Consider the following 7500-nt stretch of genomic DNA (forward strand, 5'->3'; position numbering starts at 1 on the left):
CCTTTCTCATGATCATTGAGGCTCCACGAGGTGAGATATTGCATGGAGCCCCAGACCGAGGGAGATTGACTAAAAGTAGGGAGGTAAAAGTCGTTTCAAAGTCCATTGATGCAGGGGAATGAATGGAGATGGTCACAAAACACAAATGAGCATGATGGATGCATGGGCTGCCTGCAGGGCAGTCCTTGCAAAACTGAATGGTCCTGGCACACATGGTGATGGATGGACACAGGGGCAAACGCAAACGAGGCATGACAAGGCAAGTCCATGCAGAACAGGCGGGTGTAGCACAATAGGCCTCTGTAGGTAGCCAGCCTCTGGTGTGGTTCCATCAAGTCTGGAGGGAGTGCAGTGGTGCCGGCCGCTCTGAAGGCGGGCTCGGACCTCGCCTACTGTCTCCCCCCACTCTATCGCCTTTGCCTGTCGCTGTCCATACCCACTCCCTTAATTTGCCACACAACTCAACAAAATTTATCCCCTCTTTATTTTTATTATTTTTATAATTGTCTCCCCAACCCCCTTAATAGTCTTTATCTGGTCAACCTAGCCTACTCTCAACCCCTACATTCCCTCTCTGGAGGGGAATAGGGAGAGACTAGCGTCCTGTCTCGAGGCCCAACAAAGCCTCAGAATGGCCTCCTCAGAGTCCAGCGGCCTACAACGAGCGAAGGGATGGATGGTGTGAAGGGGAATATCTCCTATCTACCCTAACATTCATTAACCTGACACGACCCCGGGGCTTTCAAAAACGCCTCACACTTTTAAATTATCGGTTCTAAAAACCATGATTCCCGTCGCCTGTGTTGGTGTCCGTCTTAAATTTGGGCCTCGCCCTCAAATTTTCATTCGTGCCCTTGCACAATTTCCTGGCTGGGCAGCGTGGCTCAACTGGCAGGAACTCCCCCTCTGCCGAACTCTAACCATGGCACCCCCAGGCCTGCAGGCTGCCTCCGAGCCTAGCTGCTCCCGACAACGCAGGGATTGCCCTCTCTGGAATTGCCCCCCTCCGATGCCCACGTAGCATGTTGATGCCCCGGGTCCCTTTCCGAGGGTCGCCCGTGCCCACTACACTGCCCCCGTGGCATTCTGGCGCTACGAGTCCCATTTCCGACGGGTCGCCCGTGCCCACTACACTATCCCGGCCCCTCTTGGGCCCTTGGCCTACTCTGGCCGACTAGTCCGGTGCCTGGGGTGCCCACTAAACAAAACTCACCTTTCCACAGCCACGCTCCCAGCCGGTCCATGAACTCTTGCACCCCTCCAAATGGGTTTCGTGCCTTCTCTCGACACCAACAAAACGAACTCCTGTTAGTAAATTTGAATCACTCACGAGCTAACATTAACCTGACCCTGGGGTTACTTGGGTGGGAATCACTCCTCCCTCCAACCAGTCATTCGCACCATGCATACTACATTCGCCCCACTCACACACTTGGGCCTGCTGTCCCACACTCATTCCTCCCACACTTTCCATTTCACAACTCACACCAACACTCTATACTGCCTTCCTTCCTAATTAAATCCCCTGACTAACTTGTGCTCCCTCGTCATCCCTTAAAACTCATGCACATTCCATTTACTCTACGTAGCTAAGCTACGTCCCATCTACACATTTCCAGTCTGTCCATGTCTCCAAAAATCCAAAAATTCCCATTTCCTAAATCTAAACTGAAATCCCTCTACCTAATCCATTCCACGGGCTCCATGAGGAACAACCAACCCATGTCCCCATGAAGCCGGTCTAACGATCACTAACCCATCCCCCTTACTCATACTTCCTGTGCCCCCTAAGCAAGGGGGTCTTCCACCCCCTGCCTGGGGCTCACGTCCACTCGAAGTGGCGAGGCTTGCTTTTTTTTTCCTGTGCACACCAGCGCGGCCATTCGCAACCTGCCCGTGCGTCATGGCAGCTGTTCGTGCACCTCGTCCCCTTGGACGGTAACATCCGGCAGGGATTCCCTTCTCTGCTCTGACATGTGCTCTGCCCGTCTGTAACCCGTGTCGCGGAATCTCCGATGACATCATTCGTACCCCGAACCTGCGCGATCTTTCACGCAAGCCGGGGTATGGTCAGCGCATCGGGGAAACCACTTCGCACGCTCTGCTAACATAATGCACGGCGCAGGCCGCATGGAGCTTTACAAACGCACTTGCCCGGAGAACCCGTCCGAAACAAATTCACAATCCAGCCGACCTTTTGTCCATCCCGCGGGATCGGCTTTTATCCACCGCGGACGTTTCCAGACCGGATTTCACTCGCGCAGGCGCGCACGTGGCGGCCTTGTGCGTAGCACAGCACGGACCCCATGCTCGCTGCTGTGCCAATACGGCACGGTCCTCAAAACAGCTACGGCCGCTACCCGGCTTTTGTCCCTCATCTGTCGCAGTCGTCGCCATTCAACGCGCACACTCCTGCATGCCACGACGCTCACACACCTCACCATTACACTAGGACATGCGGTTGCGGTCTCCCGCATGCTAACCGCCATCTCCCTCTCATACCGCCACCTCACACACGCGGTCTCTCCCACACGCGGTGCTTCATCCACACACTGTACTTCATCCACACGCGGTGCTTCATCCACACGCGGTGCTTCATCCACACCGGTGCTTCATCCACACCGGTGCTTCATCCACACACGGTGTTTCATCCACACACGGTGCTTCATCCACACGTGGTGCTTCATCCACACGTGGTGCTTCATCCACACACGGTGCTTCATCCACACCATGCATGCTGGAAAGCACGCATTTCGGCACACTCGCAAACACACATTTCGACACCACACACACCGGAACAACCATGCTGGGAATTAGCACCACCACAAGGGGTCCCGGGGTTTCCATAACCCCCAAGCTCCGCGTGCACCCGTTCGCAGCACTCGCCCCCTCCACCTCGCAAGGCTCGACCGGACTCACCTCATCGCGATCCGCCTCAAGGGGGCACAGTCCCTCCCCTCTTTCCTGAAGGAGGCCATCCGGCTGTTTGCATCGGGTCCCAACACAATTCCTCAAGCTCCCCCTCTTGGTCCCTCGCTACGTGTGTGTGTGTGTGTGTGTGTGTGTGTGTGTGTGTGTGTGTGTGTGTGTGTGTGTGTGTGTGTGTGTGTTCATTTTTAGTTTCTTCCACCCCGTCCAATTCATCCTCTGTCTCCCGTGTCTCTGTTTCCTTGACTATTTGAGGTTCCGTCACCTTGTTCGTTTCCTTCGTCTCCACAATTATTTCTGCCGTCATCACCTCGTTTTCTCGTCTGAAGGCCCGGTCACACCTTGACGTTTTAGCCAGCGATGGCAACGTATTAAAATGTATGTAAAGCGCTGGCTTACGTTGAACTTTTGATGTTTTTTTTTAAAGATTCGGACGTATTCATAGCGACTTGGTCTTATGTATAACGCATTGGTAACGGACACAGAACGTTTCGTTGTGTTATAGATAACTTATACCAACGAATGCTGAACCTGTTGTCGGCCTACACAACCGATGCCCAACGATAGTCTAACTTAGGCATAGCGCGTTGCACGCATCGCCAACGATGTCGTGACGTAGCCTATTAAAAGGCTGACGCACAACGATTCGAATCATAACTGCCGTAGAAATGGAAGTGTCAACATCGCGGTCACACCTTGGCGATCTTGCCAGCGTATGCCGACCTAAGAAAAATGTGTCTAAAACGTTGGGGCACGTCAAATACGGTATGAGTAAGTTTGGTATACGTGAGTACAACGCTAAAGTACGCTATCATACGTCGTAGTAAGTAGAGTACGTCAAGAAATTTTAAACATGTTCAAAATTTTACGACGTACTCGGCGTATGACACACGTTCCGCATGCGATGGGGATAAGTTTTACACACGATATGTGGACGCTTACACACGTCCACAAAGGCTACTTATAAGCTACTCATAAGTCGAAACACGTCGCGGTAATGTCTTTTTTACGCGAAACTTATTTCTAACTTATGTTTGACGTGCTTTGAACCAATTCTTTACGTAGTCCCAACACACATCGACGTATGTAGACGTATTCCAATGACGTCTTCCGGTCGACAAAAAAAAAATTAATGTGTTTCTAGCTTACAACTGCCATATAAAGACGTGTTCCCAGCGGTTTTGGGAATTGTTATATAAAAATGCTGCTCATAAAAGGGGAACCCAACAGTGTTTTCGAGTTCCTTTTTGAGTCGATGTCCATGTCAGCAGTAACAGTATCAGTATCAGTATCAGTATCAGTATTAGTATTAGTATTAGTAGTAGTTTGTTCATGTTGGCAGTAGTAGGTGAGTGTGAGGGGGAGGGTGTGGGTTATGATGGATCGTCCTTGCGTTTAACGATTTAACGATTTAAATGATAAACTCAACGATTTAAATGGCTGCATCTCCACTATTGAAAGTAGACGCTTGCGCTCAACAATTGGATTTTTTTTACACTCAACGACTTTTAAACGGTACCACTCAGCTATTTTCATTGTTTACAATGAACGATTTAAATTGCTGTCACTCGCCTTTGTTTTTTGACGCTGGGGTTTGGAAATTTGAAGCGTTTCTTCTGAACGTGTTAAAACACTCAAACTCGACTATTTTAAATAGACGCTGACGATGGACAATTGGAATCATAGCCAAGCTAGACATCGAAGTGTGAACATCCTCGTCATGCCGAAGAAAAGTTTGAAGAATGCTGCAAATAAGTGTCCTGGCCGTGGCCGTGGACGCTGACGCAAGGACGATCCATTATACCAACGTCTTTCAGCCTATGAGTAACTTAAAAGTAACGTCTGTCGACGTGTGGCAACGATCGCGTAACGTGCCAACAACACGTTAATCATAGGTTAGAAATAAGTTTCGCGTACGCTAAACATTACCTCGGCGTGTCTCAACTTATGATTAACTTACAAGCAGCATGTGTTGATGTCTGTCAACGATCGCAGACCGTGCATACAACTTATGGCCAGCGTAGCGGAACGTGTGAGTCATACGCCGGCATACGTCGTGAAATTTCAAGCATGAAAAAATTTGAGGACAACCGAAAAGTACAACGTTTAAAGCCAACGTACAACGACGTATGGCAGTGTTTTTCAGCGTGCTCTCAATGTTATCAAAACTTACCCATAACGTATTCAACGTGTGCCAGCGTTTTAGAAAAAAAATTCAAAAATCGGCATACGTTGGCTAAAACGTCAAGGTGTGACCGGGCCTTTACACGTTTCAGTCTCCCCTTTTAATTTTCGCTCTCCGTCACAGTCACTCTCTCTGCGGTTACGAGTCTCGTCCAACACGTCTCCCGTATTATTTTGTCCTCCACCGCGGGACCGACACAGTCCACACTCTCCCTCAGCTCGCTCGTTCCAGCACGTGGCGCCGCTATTTTGAGCCCCACTGCCCACGTTTCGCTCCTCGCAACCGCCATTATTGCCTTTTGCCCAGCTCGGAGATTCAGCCCCATGTGCTGCATCTCACCCCGCATTTCTTTCATTTCGTTTTTCATCTCTTCCACATTCGTTTTCATTATGTTTTTCGCCTCCAGTGCGTTTCCATCCATTTTTGCCAGCAATATTTCTAATAGCTGGCCCATGTCAGGTGGCCCGGTGGCAGTTGCTTCGCCATTATCGGGCGCGGATCCGCCGGGGACAGAGGAGGGATTTTGATGGAGGAGGGGGCGGAGGGTGTCATACACTGCAGCCCCTGCCACTGCGCCCATTGCGGACTCTGCATTTATTTGCGGGGAATAGTCACCCTGCATAATGTGAGTGTCCTGCATGGTCATTTCGCCCTGAGCCATGATTTCTAACATTTCTAAATTCATTACCCCCTGCTCCCGTTCGCCTTTAACTGTCATCTTGCGTATCGGAAATAATTTAAACTCGGAATTTAATGGAACCGGAGGGTCGCCTCGCACACCCTTGATCCGGTTCCGTTAATTTAGTGTGGAGGGAATGAATCTGTACCCCACGTCCTGACACCAGTGTTGTAGATTTCCCGCCCGTCGGCGTGCGAGCGACTGCGTCTAACCAATAGCGGTCGCTTTGCCCACTGAACGGACAATCCAGTCGCTGCTTTCCGGATCAACGCCAGAAACCAGCCACGGGTGTGTTTTTAACCACACCACAACCTTGTCCGCACTCCACCCGCGCTACAGGGTCCGATCGCCAAATCTTCGATTTACCTAATTATTCGCACGGTTAGATTACCGAGAGATTGTACCTCAACGGGACCGCTTGGAAACGAGCCGCTTAAGCAGCTCGCTTCCTTTTGGGATAACCGAGTGGGGTATTATCGCGCAGTCCCGTTGGACCTGATCACTTTACCGGCTATTAAGAAACCAACTATTTATTCCGATCTCAATACAGCAGTTCAATGAGGGAATGGGCGCAACGAACAGGTTTACATTCACACAAGGACATTTATTATAATAAAGCACGTATGCAATTAAACAAGGCAAAACACGCATGCAATTATACAAGCAACAAAAGAACTACGACCGTCTATACGAAATGCAATGCAAACATTTACAGCACACAAAGCACTTAACAATTTCCTACTTAGTAGACACGGGCCCACGGACACACGTACGCACACACACACACACACCCAAGAAATGGTGGCAGAGGCCTTTAATAACGGGCTCCAGCTCGGAGGACAGGTGAGCTGAAACCCAGAACCTATCTCGAACCTCTCCACCTCGTGTGGTCATCAAGTTGTTCGGACCTGGGCTCCAGCGAGAGCGAGCTGGATCGAATCGCCGTGAGCTGCGATCCTTCCCGAGCTCCGCAAATCCTCCCGCACTTCTCAACACGTGCTGGTGAGACGAGGCGCCGATCCTTTCCGTCGATGTGCCGATCCTTCCCGTCGATGCGCCGATCCTTCCCGTCGATGCGCCGCTTCCCCCAAGGAACCACCTCCAAGAAAAGGTTGATGAGTCGCACCAAGCCCAGAACCAAAATGGAGAACAAAGAGCTCCACGAACCAAGAAGAAGAAGCCACCATTCGCAGCTGGAGCCGGGCAACCGGCTCAACTTCCTTCCAAAACAAAGCAGCTCGAAGCAAAAAGCTCTCCCGAGCCAAACAGAAGCCGAAGCTCACTGAACCACCAAAGCAAAAAGCCTCCAAAAAGCCTCCTCCCGAGCCAGGCCTCAGCCGAAGCTCACTGAGCCAGCCGAAGCAAAAAGTTTTCGAAGGCCTCAACCCTAACCCAAGCCAAGCAGGACCCGACGGTCTGCTGAACGACTCCCCTCAACTCCCATCTCCAACTCCGCGCAAGAACAAAGAAAAGATCTCCTCTTATCCTTATCCCGCCCTTCCCCCGCTCCCTGCGTGACTCATGACTCATGCCCTCGTGCTCCATCCCCCGCTCAACCACGGGTGGGAGGGAGTTGTTGACATCATGAGTCACAGGACGGCAGGGTTCTTCTTCCTCTTCACAGAAGAGGGGGGAGGGACGTCTCCATTGTTTCGTTCCCTAACTATTAATCGATCCGCAGCGCATCTAATCGATTTCTGAACATTTA

At 50.9% G+C, this 7500-nt stretch overlaps 1 protein-coding gene across 4 annotated transcripts in view; it reads right to left on the minus strand.

The window, feature by feature from the left end:
* LOC147012100 (1-phosphatidylinositol 4,5-bisphosphate phosphodiesterase beta-4-like) overlaps window positions 1–7500 on the minus strand; it is a 203532-nt gene that overhangs the window by 11034 nt on the left and 184998 nt on the right. The gene's annotated exons all lie outside the window — the stretch shown is intronic.

The sequence above is a fragment of the Eptatretus burgeri genome, chromosome 15 (genome assembly GCF_056783735.1).
Source record: "Eptatretus burgeri isolate ZD-2024b chromosome 15, Ebu_testis_v1, whole genome shotgun sequence".
Classification (NCBI taxonomy): Eukaryota; Metazoa; Chordata; class Myxini; order Myxiniformes; family Myxinidae; genus Eptatretus; species Eptatretus burgeri.